Below are 13,276 nucleotides of genomic sequence, written 5' to 3'. Positions count from 1 at the left end.
ACTTATTCATTTATTAAAGCAAGAGTTTAAGCAAGATACACCTTGGTTTGAGTTATGGCTCTCACAGAACTAGTTTTGTGAAGTTGGCTAATTTTTTTTTACATCTTTATTGGAGTATAATTGCTTTACAATGGTGTGTTAGTTTCTGCTTTATAACAAAGTGAATCAGTTATACATATACATATGTTCCCATGTCTCTTCCCTCTTGTGTCTCCCTCCCTCCCACCCTCCCTATCCCACCCCTCCAAGTGGTCACAAAGCACCGAGCTGATCTCTTTGGGCTATGCGGCTGCATAAGTGTGTGGGTGTATTTCTGGGTTCTCTGTTCTGTTCCATAGATCCATATGTCTGTTTTTGTGCCAATAACATGTTGTTTTGATTACTGTAGCTTTGTTGTATTCTCTGATGTCTAGGAAGGTTATGCCTCCTGCTTTGTTCTTTTTCTTCAGGATTGCTTTGGCAATTCTGGGTCTTTTATGATTCCATATAAATTTTAGGATTATTTATTCTAGCCCTGTGAAAAATCTCATGGGTAATTTGATAGGGATCACATTTAATCTGTAGATTGCTTTGGGTAGTATGGCCATTTTAGCAATATTAATTCTTTCAATCCAAGAGCATGGGATATCTTTCCATTTCTTTGAATCATCTTCAACTTCCTTTATTAATGTTTTATAGTTCTCAGCATATAAGTCTTTCACCTCCTTGGTCAGGTTTATTCCTAAGTATTTTGTTCTTGGTGGTGTGATTTTACAAGATATTGTTTCTTTACATTCCCTTTCTGATATTTCATAGTTGATATAAAGAAATGCAACCTTTGTATGTTAATCTTGTAACCTGCTACTTTGCTGAATTTGTTTATGAGTTCTAGTAGTTTTTGTGTGGAGTCTTTAGGGTTTTCTATGTATAGTATCATATCTGTGTATAATGACAATTTTACCTCTTCCCTTCCAATTTGGATACCATTTTTTGTTCTTTTTCTCGTCTGATTGCTGTGGTGAGGACTTCCAATACTATGTTGAATAGAAGAGGTGAGAGTGGACATCATTTTCTTCTTCCAGATTTTAGTGGGAAGCCTTTCAGCTTTTCACTACTGAGTATTATATTGACTATGGGTTTGCCATAAATAGCTTTTATTATCTTGAAATATGTTCCCTCTATACCCAGTTTGGTAACAGTTTTTATCATGAATGGATGTTGAATGTTGTCAAATGCTTTTTCTGCATCTATTGAGATGATCATGTATTTTTTGTCTTTTGTTTATGTGGTGTATCACATTGATTTGCATATGTTGAACCATCATTGTGAACTTGGGATGAAATCCACTTGCTTGTGGTCTGTGATCTTTTTTATGTGTTGTTGGTTTCAGTTTGCTACTATTTTGTTGAGAATTTTTGCATATATTTTCATCAAAGGTATTGGTCTGTAATTTTCTTTATTGGTGGGGTCTTTGGTATCAGGGTGATGGTGGCTTCATAGAATGTCTTTGGGAGTGTTCCCTCTTCTTCAGTTTTTTGGAAGAGTTTGAAAATAATTGGTATAAATTCTTCTTTGTATTTTGGTAGAATTCATCTGTGAAGACATCTGGTCCTGGGCTTTTGTTTGTAGGGAGTTTTTAAATTACAGATTCTGCTTCACTTCTAGTGACCATTTTGTTCAAATTATCTATTTACTCTTGATTCAGTTTTGGTGGACTGCCTGTTTCTAGAGCCTTGTCCATTTCTTCTAGGTCGTTGAATTTGTTGGCATAAAATTATTCATAGTATTTCCTTATGTTTATTTTTTAAAATATTTTAATAGTTTCTTTTAAAACTGAACACATGATAAGACTCAGCAATTGCAATCATGTGATTTTTTTATGTCAGAGAAATGAAGCTTACGTCTGCACACAAATCCCTGCATCTAAATATTCACATCACTTTTATTTGGAATAGACACAAACTGAAATCAACCCATACGTGCTTCAGTAGGTGCATGGTTAAAAATTTTGTGGTATATCCATACCATGAAATACTACCAAGCAATAAAAAGGAGTGAACTATTGTTATACACAAAATCTTGCATGGGTCTCACAGGTAGTATGGTGAAGGAAAAACTAATTTCATATTGTCACATATGCATCATTCCTTAACAAAATTATTCAGATGGAAAAGATTATTGTTTGTCATCTTTTAAGCATGTCATAAGGTGGGAGTGATTATAAAGGAGTAGCACAATGGATATCTTTGTAATGTTGGATTAGTTCTGATGTAGATTGTTGTGTTACACTAAACTACATGTGTGATAAAATAGCATGGAATTATACACACACTTTGTACTGATGTTGATTTTCTGGTTTTGATATGCTACTATAGTTACATTAAAATATTACCTTTGTAGAAAAATAGGTAAGAGGTCTGAGCAAACTTATTACTGTCTTTGCAATATCTTATGTCTCCATAATTAAATATAATTTTTAAAAAATACATCACCTAGAAAAATCCCAAAGAACACCCACTTTAAATAGAGTAACAAAGATATGTAATGAGTAACAGGAAGAAAATTATAAACTATGTGAAATGGGTAGAATGGTAAGACTACAGAATGGAGAAAGTTATCTAGATTATTCTTTTTTTTTCCTTTTTAATATCTTTACTGGAGTATAATTGCTTTACAATTATACAGTACTGTGTTTTTTAGATTCCATATTTGTGCGTTAGCATATGGCATTTGTTTTTCTCTTTCTGACTTACTTCACTCTGTGTGACAGGCTCTAGGCTTATCCACCTCATTACAAATAACTCAATTTCATTCCTTTTTATGGCTAAGTAATATTCCATTGTATGTATCTGCCACATCTTCTTTATGCATTCGTCTGTTGATGGACATTTACATTGATTCCACGTCCTGGCTATTGTAAATAGTGCTGCAAATTTGTGTTCAATGCTGAACATTTTGTTACATGTATCTTTTTGAATTATGGTTTTCTCAGGGTATATGCCCAGTATTGGGATTGCTGGGTCATATGGTAGTTCTATTTTTATTTTTTAAGGAACCTCCATACTGTTCTCCATAGGGGCTGTATCAACTTACATTCCTACCAACAGTGCAGGAGGGTTCCCTTTTCTCCATACCCTCTCCAGCATTTGTTGTCTCTAGATTTTTTGATGATGGCCATTCTGACCAGTGCGAGAGGATACCTCACTGTGTTTTTTGATTTGCATTTCTCTTATGATTAGTGATGTTGAGCATCTTTTCATGTGTTTGTTGGCAATCTGTATATCTACTTTGGAGAAATGTCTATTTAGGTCTTCTGCCCATTTTTTGATTGGGTTGTCTGTTTTTTTGATATTAAGCTGCATGAGCTGCTTGTATATTTTGGAGATTAATCCTCTGTCAGTCACTACATTTGTAAATACTTTCTCCCATTCTGAGGGTTATCTTTTCGTCTTGTTTATGTTTTCCTTTGCTGTGTAAAAGCTTTTAAGTTTCATTAGGTCCCATTTGTTCATTTTTTAAACAAATTTTCATTACTGTAGGAGGTGGGTCAAAAAGGATCTTCCTGTGATTTATGTCATAAAGTGTTCTGCCTATGTTTTCCTCTAAGAGTTTTATAGTGTCTGGCCTTATATTTAGGTCTTTAATCCATTTTTAGTTTGTTTTTGTGTATGGTGTTAGGAAGTGTTCTACTTCCATTCTTTTACATGTCCCTGTCCAGTTTTCCCAGCACCACTTATTGAAGAGACTGTCTTTTGTCCGTTGTATATTCTTGCCTCCTTTGTCAAAGATAAGGTAACCATATGTGCATGGGTTTATCTCTGGGCTTTCTATCTTGTTCCATTGATCTATACTTCTGTTTTTGTGCCAGTACCATACTGTCTTTATTATTGTACCTTTGTAGTATTGTCTGATGTCAGGGAGCCTGATTCCTCCAGCTCAGTTTTTCTTTCTCAATATTGCTTTTGCTGCTCAGGGTCTTCTGTGTTTCCATACAAATTGTGAAATTTTTTGTTCTACTTCTGTGAAAAATGCCATTGGTAGTTTGATAGGGATTTCATTGAATCTGTAGATTGCTTTGTATAGTATAGTCACTTTCACAATGTTGCTTCTTCCAATCCAAGAACATGGTATATCTCTCCATCTGTTTATATCATCTTTGATTTCTTTCATCAGTGTCTTTTAGTTTTCTGCCTACAGGTCTTTTGCCTCCTTAGGTAGGTTTACTCCTAGGTATTTTATTCTTTTCGTTGCAATGGTGAATGGAATTGTTTCCTTAATTTCTCTTTCTGATTTTTCGTTGTTAGTGTATAGGAATGCAAGAGATTTCTGTGCATTAATTTTGTGTCCTGCTAGTTTACCACATTAGTTGATTAGCTCTAGTTGTCTTCTGGTGACATATTTAGGATTTTCTATGTATAGTATCATGCCATCTGCAAACAGCGACAGTTTTAGTTTTTTTTTTCAATTTGGATTCCTTTTATTTCTTTTTCTTCTGTGATTGCCATGTCTAAAGCTTCCAAAACTATGTTGAATAATAATGGTCAGAGTGGGCACCCTTGTCTTGTTCCTGATCTTCAGGAAATGCTTTCAGTTTTTCACCATTGAGAATGATGTTGGCTGTGGGTTTTTCATATATGGCTTCTATTACGTTGAGGTTGCTTCCATCTATGCCCACTTCCTGGAGAGGTTTTATCATAACTGGGTGTTCAATGTTGTCAAAAGCTTTTTCTGCATCTATTGAGATGATCATACGTTTTTTCTCCTTCAGGTCGTTAATGTGGTGCATCACATTGATTGATTTGGATATATTGTAGAATCCTTGCATTCCTGAGATAAACGCCGCTTGATCATTGTTTATTATCCTTTTAATCTGCTGTTGGATTCTGTTTGCTAGTTTTTTATTAAGGAATTTTGCAGCTATGTGAATCAGTGGTATTGGTATGTAATTTTCTTTTTTTGTGACATCTTTGTCTTGTTTTGGTATCAGGGTTTTGGTGGCCTCATAGAATGTGTTTGTGAGTATTCCTCCCTCTGCTTTATTTTGGAAGAGTTTGAGAAGGATGGGAATTAGCTCCTCTCTAAATGTTTGATAGAATTCACCTTTGAAGCCATCTGGTCCTGGAGTTTTGTTTCTTGGAAGATTTTTAATCACAGTTTCAATTTCAGTGCTTGTGATTGGTCTGTTCTTATTTTCTATTTCTTCCTAGTTCAGTCTCAGCAGGTTTTGCATTTCTAAAATTTGTCCATTTCTTCCAAGTTTTCCATTTTATTGGCATAGAGTAGCTTATAATAGTCTCTTAGGATGCTTTGCATTTCTGCAGTGTCCATTGTAACCTCTCCTTTTTCATTTCTAATTTTATTGAGTTGAGTCCTATCCCTTCTTTTCTTTGTGAGTCTGGCTAAAAGTTCATCAATTTTGTTTATCTTCTCAAAGAATCAGCTCTTAGTTTTACTGATCTTTGCTATCATTTTATTTCTTTCTATTTCATTTATTTCTGATCTGATCTTTATGATTTATTTCCTTCTACTAACTTTGGGCTTTGTTTGTTCTTCTTTCTCTCATTGCATTAGGTGTAAGGTTAGATTGTTTGAGATTTTTCTTATTTCTTGAGGTAGGATAGTATTGCTATAAACTTCCTGCTTAGAACTGCCTTTTCTGCATCCCCTAGGTTTTGGGCTATCATGTTTTCATTGTCATTTGTTTCTAGGTATTTTTTGATTTCCTCTTTGATTTCTTCAGTGATTTCTTGGTTATTTAGTAATGTGTTGTTTAACCTCCATGTGTTTGTGTTTTTTATGTTTTTTTCCCTGTAATTTATTTCTAATCTCATAGCATTGTGGTCAGTAATGATGCTTGATGTGATTTCAGTTTTTTTAAATTTACCGAGGTTTGATTTGTGCCCCAAGGTGTGATCTATTCTGGAGAATGTTCCACGTGCACTTGAGAAGACAGTGTATTTCGTTGTTTTTGGATGGAATGTCCTATAAATATCAATTAAGTCCATTTGGTCTAATGTGTCATTTAAGGCTTGTGTTTCCTTATTTTCTGCTTGGATGATTTGTCTGTTGTTGTAAGTGGAGTGTTAAAGTTGCCTACTATTATAGGGTTTTAAAGTCGCCTACTATTATTGTGATACTGTCTATTTCCCCTTTTATGGGTGTTAGCATTTGCCTTATATATTGAGGTGCTCCTATGTGGGTGCATAGATATTTACAATTGTTATATCTTCTTCTTGGATTGATCCCTTGATCATTTTTGTCATTTGTGTTCTTCCTTGTCTCTTGTAATAGACTTTAATGTCTATTTTGTCTGATATGCATATTGCTATTGCAGGTTTCTTTTGATTTCCATTTGCATGGAATATCTTTTTCCATCCCCTCACTTTCAGTCTGTATGTGTCCCTACTCCTGAAGTGGGTCTCTTGTAGACAGCATATATATACGGGTTTTGTTTTTGTATCCATTCAGCCCGTCTGTGTCTTTTGGTTGGGGCATTTAATCCATTTACATTTAACGTAATTATTAATATGTATGTTCCTATTACCATTTTCTTAATTGTTTTCGGTTTCATTTTGTAAGTCTTTTTCTTCTCTTGTGTTTCCTGTGTAGAGAAGTTCCTTTAGCAGTTGTTGTAAAGGTGGTTTGTTGGTACTGCATTCTCTAAACTTTTGCTTGTCTGTAAAGCTTTTGATTTCTCTGTCAAATCTGAATGAGATCCTTGCTGGGTAGAGGAATCTTGGTTGTATGTTCTTCTCTTTCATCACTTTAAACATATCTTGGCACTCCCTTCTTGCTTGTAGTGTTTCTGCTGAAAGATCAGCTGTTAACCCTATGGGGATTTCCTTGTATGTTATTTGTTGCTTTTCCCTTGCTGCTTTTAATATTTTTTCTTTGAGTTTTAATTTTTTTAGTTTGGTTAACATGTGTCTCGGTGTGTTTCTCCTTGGGTTTATCCTCTGTGGGACTCTCTGCACTTCCTAGACTTGATTGACTATTTCTTTGCCAATGTTGGGGACGTTTCCCACTATAATCTCTTCAAATACTTTCTCAGACCCTTTTTTTTGTGTGTGTGGTATACAGGCCTCTCACTGTTGTGTCCTCTCCCATTGTGGAGCACAGGCTCCGGATGTGCAGGCTCAGCAGCCATGCCTCACGGGCCCAGCCGCTCTGCAGCATGTGGGATCTTCCCGGACCAGGTCACGAACCCGTGTCCCCTGCATTGGCACGCGGACTCTCAACCATTGCGCCACCAGGGAAGCCCCTCAGAGCCTTTTTTCTTCTTCTTCTTCTTCTGGGATGCCTACACTTCAAATGGTGGTGCGCTTAGTTTTGTCCCAGAGGTCTCTGAGGTTGTTCTCCATTCTTTACATTCTTTTTTCTTTATTCTTCTCTGTGGCCGTTATTTCACCATTCTATCTTCCAGGTCACTTTACCATTCTTCTGCCTCAGTTATTCTTCTATTGATTCCTTCTAGAGTATTTTTCGTTTCAGTTATTGTGTTGTTCGTTACTGTTAGTGTGTGCTTTAGCTCTCCTAGGTCCTTGTTAAAAGTTTCTTGTATTTTCTCTGCTCTGTTTTCGTAATTTTGGATCATATTTACTGTCATTACTCTGAATTCTTTTTTGGGTAATTTTCCTATTCCCTCTTCATTTACTTGCTCTTGTTTTTTTTTATTTATTGATTTTTTAACATCTTTATTGGAGTATGATTGCTTTACAGTGGTGTTTTAGGTTCTGCTTTATATCTTGTGGGTTTTTATCTTGCTCCTTTTCCTATAAGATGTTTCTATGTCTTCTCATTTTGTCTAGTTTGCAGTATTTGAGGTCTCCTCTCTGCAGGCTGCAGGGTCATAGTTCATTTTGCTTCTGTTCTCTGCCCCTGGTGGTGATGTTGGTCCAGTGGCTTATGTAGGCTGCCTGATGGGAGAGACTGGTGCCTGCTTTCTAGTGGGTGGAGCTGTGTCTTTTCTCTTGGATTAGCAGGGCCATGTCAGGTGGTGTGTTTTGTGTTGTCTGTGAACTTAGTATGACTTTAGGTAGTTTGCGTGCTGATGGGTGGGTTTGTATTGCTGTCTTGTTTGTTTGATGTGAGGCATCCAGCGCTGGGAGCTGCTGGAAGTTGGGTGGAGCCAGGTTTTGGCTTCAGATAGAGGCCTCTGTGAGAGCTCTCAGCGGTTAATCTTCCCTGGGGATGGGAATTCTCTAGTGGTGCAGCATCCTGGACTTGATGCTCCCACCCCGGAGCCTCAGGCCCAACTTCTGGTCAAGGGACCAAGACCCTGCAAGTTTCTCATCCCATCAATAAAGGGGATTAAAAAAAAAAAGACTAACAAAACCCCAGAGAAATGGTAAAAAGTAAAATCAAGCAAAGAGAAACAGAAACAAGGAAACACGCACACACACAAAAGAAATGAAATCAGAACCAAAAAAAAATCAAAAAGGAAGAGAATAACCAGACAAACAAAAGAACCCAAGAACAAACTCAAACAATTAAAAGGAAAACTGACAAAAACACAAAACCAGAAAACAAAACCAAAGCAGAGTGCCAACTGATGAATGAAGCAAGGAAATAAAACAAACTGACAAAAATGATTAAAAGAGAAAACGAGAAAGGGGAAAGAAGACAGAACAACAGAATAGCAACGTTGAAATAGAAATATAAAAAAGAAAAAATAAGTCAACCAATACCCAGAGAAATGGTAAAAACAAAATCAAACAGACAAAAACAGAAACAAGGAAACACACACACATAAAAGAAACAAAAACAGAGCTAAATAAAACAAACAGCAAGAGAACAACCAAATAGAAGAATTCAAAAGAAAATCAATTAGGATTAAATCTAACAAAAACACGTAACCTGAAAACAAAACCAAAGCAGTGTCCCAACTGAAGAAAAAAGCAAGGAAACAGAACAAACTGATAAAGATGATTAAAAATAATAAAATAAATGTAAAATAAAAAGGGAAAAAGCACAGAACAATAGAAAAACAAAGTAGGAATAGAAATATTAAAAAAAATTAAAAGCTATGTTATAAAACATGGAGATCCCAAAAGACTAAATAAAAAAATACTAAAACAACAGCTAACAACAAAATAAAACAAAACAAAAAAGCCAGAACCAACAACACAATGAATCAAAACATAATGAAATTAACAGTAATAATTATTTTTCCCTGGGGTCTCTGCTGTAAGTGTCCTTGCACACACTGTGAGTCACAGCCAACCTCCGCCTCCCCAGGATCTCTCCTCTGCCTCTGGGCTGGTCTCTGGACTTCCTGTGGGCCCTGTGGGGACCACTCAGACTCTGATCTGTCCCAATTCCTGTGTCCACTTGCCCCCAATGTCCACAGCTGCCAGAGCTTGACCATTTTCATTTGTGGGAACACTCATTGTCTACTCAGATATTCCATAGATGCAGGGTCTAACTAGCTGATCACAGGGATTTAATCTTCAGCTTGTGCAAGTGATGCAAAGATACTCGATTCTGTTCCTTAGCCGCCCCATCCCTGGGGTTCAGCTTTGCTTTTATTCCCATCTCTGTGTGTGGTCCACCCACAGGAGTCTGGTCCTGTGGATGACTTGGAGCTCTTGGGTCTGCCCCTGAGAGGACCATGCACAGAGGTGGTATGACTGCTTGCATTGCATGAGCCCCAGTGGCACCAAATGCGCAGGGAAGCAGGCAGCCATGGGTGCAAGAGATATGGCCATCTCTGGATTATTCTTAACTTAAGATGCAACTAACTATAGTTTTCAACATAAGTGAAACAAAAAGTGAAAAGAGATATAGAAGCATCCACAATTATTCTTGGAGAATTTAACTTTCCTCTCTCATTATTCATCAATTATTATTAATTCATTATTTTGTTCATATATTAAGACACGTAGATAGAAAATATCATGGATGTAGAAGTCTGAACACTATAAATCAACTTGACTTAGATGACATTTATGGAACAATCCACCTAACAACTGTAGATTGCAAGTTCACTTGAAACATTCAGCAGTATTCACCATATGCTCGGCCAAAAGGAAATTTGTTCAAATGTACTATCATCATAATCATAGAAAGTGTTATTTGTGGCAATAATGGAATTAAACCAGAAATCAATAACAGAAACATCTGGTATGTCCTCTACTCTTTGGAAATTAAGCAACAACCTCTCCAAATCTAATTGGTATAAAAAATTAGATTAGAAATTAGATTTGTATAAGAATTAGATTAGAAAATATTTTGAACTGAATAAAACAGACAGCATATCAAGACTGGGATGTTTCTACACAGAACTTGAAATTTTTAATATTAATTTCTTACATTGGTATTCAAGAAATGCTTTAAATCATTAGAAATTTCCCCTTGAAGCAGGTAGAAAAAGAACAAATTAAACTGAAAGCAAGCGGTAGTAATGAATAATAAATATGGCAGCTAAAGTCAGTGAAATTGAAAAAAGAAAATAAGTAAAATTAGCAAAAGGAAACCTTTTTAAAATCAATAAATTTGATAAGCTCCCTGCCATAACCTCCAAGAAAAAAAAAGACATAACAAAATTATCATTATCATGAATAAAAGATGACATTATTACAAACCCTAAAGGCATTAAAAGATATTAAAACACCAGCTACTATAATTTCCCCAAGAATAGATAATTTGAATAGGCCCATATTTATGAAAGAATTATATAATTTGTATTTAAATAACCTTTCAACTTCAAAATTTTGGTAGAAGAAATCAATGACCTAAATTAATTGAGAGACATACTGTGTTCATGGATTTGAAGACTCATCATAGTAAGGATGCCAATTCTCCTCACATTTATCTGTAGAATTAACAGTATTCCAAATATGATCATAGCAGTTAGTAGTATACTGTCTACCTACTAAATAAATATTTTCAATAAATATTTTTGTATGATTGAGTGATGAAATAAGTGACTAAAATATACATCACAAATAAACTTTTTGTAGAACTTATTTTTCAGCTTGAGACTCTTCTGTGTATCAGTTTTCCATATGTCAAATTAGTGTAACAATTGTGAGATATTAGTTTTTTAAAATGATTCAGTGCAAGGTATCATATGGATATAAAATATATTTAATTGAACTCAGTATGATGACTTACATCATGATATTTCCTATATTTTAAAACGTTTTATATATGATATTCTGTTATACATTTTCTTATTTGGTTCCCCAGAACTTTTGTATTTCTCCATATTCCTACTTTGGGCATATTTTTTTAATGGAAAATGGATGAGAAGTAGTATTATGTAGTTGACTACTGTGAGGATTAATTTTATGTGTTGTTGAGAATTTAAACTACTCCATAATATTGCTACCTTGGCATCCATTTTGTATGTTTAAGTACCCTTCAGGGGCCTTAAGTTGACACTAGCCCCTTCAAAGAATGCATGCCCTATATAACAGCAGGGGCACAAGTAAATGTAAGGTCCTGATATGACTCCCCCAACTGCCTTTGTAGTAAGCATTGTCATCCAAAGCCTCCCCCTTGTGCACCTTTTATATTAGACTCAAGAAGCTTTCCAAAGCCCGATTCTTTTGGGTTTGAATTGACCAATTCAGCCCTAGCCTGGGAACTCTTGTGGTCTTTTGTTGAACTGTGACTCACCATCTGACATCCTGAGGCTCTACTTGACAAATGATAATTTAACAAGTCACAACATGTGTCAGTTTGACTGCACTAAGTGATGCCCAGATAGCCGGTAAAGAATTATTTCTGGGTGTGTCTGTGAGAGTCTATCCAGAAGATTTGTATTTGAATCAGTAGACTGAGTAAAGGATATCCGCCCTCACCCATGTGCCAGAATAGAACAAAAAGGCAAAGGAAGAGTGAATTCTTTCCTGCTGTCAGACATTGGAGCTCCTGGTTCTCAGGCTTTCACACTCCAGGATTTACACCACCACCTCTCTTCTCCCCTAGAGTTTCAGTCTTGGAGTGGGAGTTACATCATTGGTTCCCCTGGTTCCCAGGACTTCAGACTTGGACTGAATTATACCACCAGCTTTCCTGAGCCTCCAGCTTGCTGACAGCAGATCGTGGGACTTCTCAGCCTGTGTTGCCACATGAGCCAATTCCTATAATGAATCTCTTCATATGTTTGTTTTATATCCTTCTGGTTCTGTTTCTAAGGGGAACCCTGACTAATATAACTACTTTATATGAATGTGTAAAGTGAAGGAGTAGAAAAAACACCACTTTGAAATTGAAATCTCAGAATTAGGATGCTCAAATTAATTTTTAAAGACATACTTTCAAGTATTAGATTTAAAATTCTCATGTCTATTTCATAATATTTTCAAAAGTTAACCTTAGGGGCTTCCCTGGTGGCTCAGTGGTTGAGAGTCTGCCTGCCGATGCAGAGGACATGGGTTCGTGCCCCAGTCTGGGAAGATCCCACATGCCACGGAGCAGCTAGGCCTGTGAGCCATGGCCGCTGAGCCTGCGCGTCCGGAGCCTGTGCTCCACAATGGGAGAGGCCACAACAGTGAGAGGCCCGTGTACTGCAAAAAAAAAAAAAAAAAAAAAAAAAAGTTAACCTTAAAATGTTAGAGCAATTATAATTAGAAAAATATACCAGTAGAGCAATTATACCTCAGTATGGGAAATTTATTTGAGAACCATTATAACCACTTGGCAGTGTTTTTAAGCTGAGCCATATTCATGATAACTTATTCCAAAAATAATATATTTTCAAATGTATTTACAAGTGTCATCAAGATTTTTGTAGACTATTAGAACTAAAGTTAATAGTTTTTACTGTAACAATGTTAAACATGCCAATTATAGAAGAGTAAATTGCAGGCATTAATAAAAATATTGAAAAGTAAGTAAAGATAAACTATTATATGTATATATATAGTAGTTGGGTATCTTCTTAGGTCTGGGAAATACCAATTCTAAATAACAGCAACTCTTGGTCCTGTTTTTAAAATAGGTTTGTGGCAGACAAACCATAAGGTAACCCCCAATATTTTCTTGTCTACTAGTGTTTACACCTTTGTCTATTCCCCTCCCCTTGTGTGCACACAGTACCTGTGACTTCCAGCCAATAGCAAACTGTAAACAATGGCAGAGGTGATGGAATGTCATTCACTTGATTAGGTTATGTTATGTGACCAAAAGTCACTTCTATGATTATATCATGTTATGTAAGACTATCTTATATCAGACTGGAGGAAGAAAGTCATTGCTGGTTTGACAATGTAAACAGTTATTTTGGGGGTCACATGGGAAACAGGAACTGTGTGCCTTATTTAGGACCTAAGGGTAGTCTCCTGCTGGC

General features: G+C 36.0%; 1 long non-coding RNA gene across 1 annotated transcript in view; it reads left to right on the top strand.

Moving 5' to 3' along the window:
* The window catches only part of LOC132482484 (uncharacterized), a 119,892-nt gene extending 107,524 nt beyond the window's left edge, over window positions 1–12,368 (top strand). Inside the window, exon 5 of the long non-coding RNA XR_009530924.1 lies at window positions 11,914–12,368. This is a non-coding gene — a long non-coding RNA (uncharacterized LOC132482484). The remainder of the gene's footprint in view (window positions 1–11,913) is intronic.
* The last annotated feature ends 908 nt before the right edge of the window (window positions 12,369–13,276 follow it).

The sequence above is a fragment of the Mesoplodon densirostris genome, chromosome X (assembly GCF_025265405.1).
Source record: "Mesoplodon densirostris isolate mMesDen1 chromosome X, mMesDen1 primary haplotype, whole genome shotgun sequence".
Classification (NCBI taxonomy): Eukaryota; Metazoa; Chordata; class Mammalia; order Artiodactyla; family Ziphiidae; genus Mesoplodon; species Mesoplodon densirostris.
Note: the sequence above shows the minus strand (reverse complement) of the source record. Positions and strands in the feature narration are given on the sequence as shown.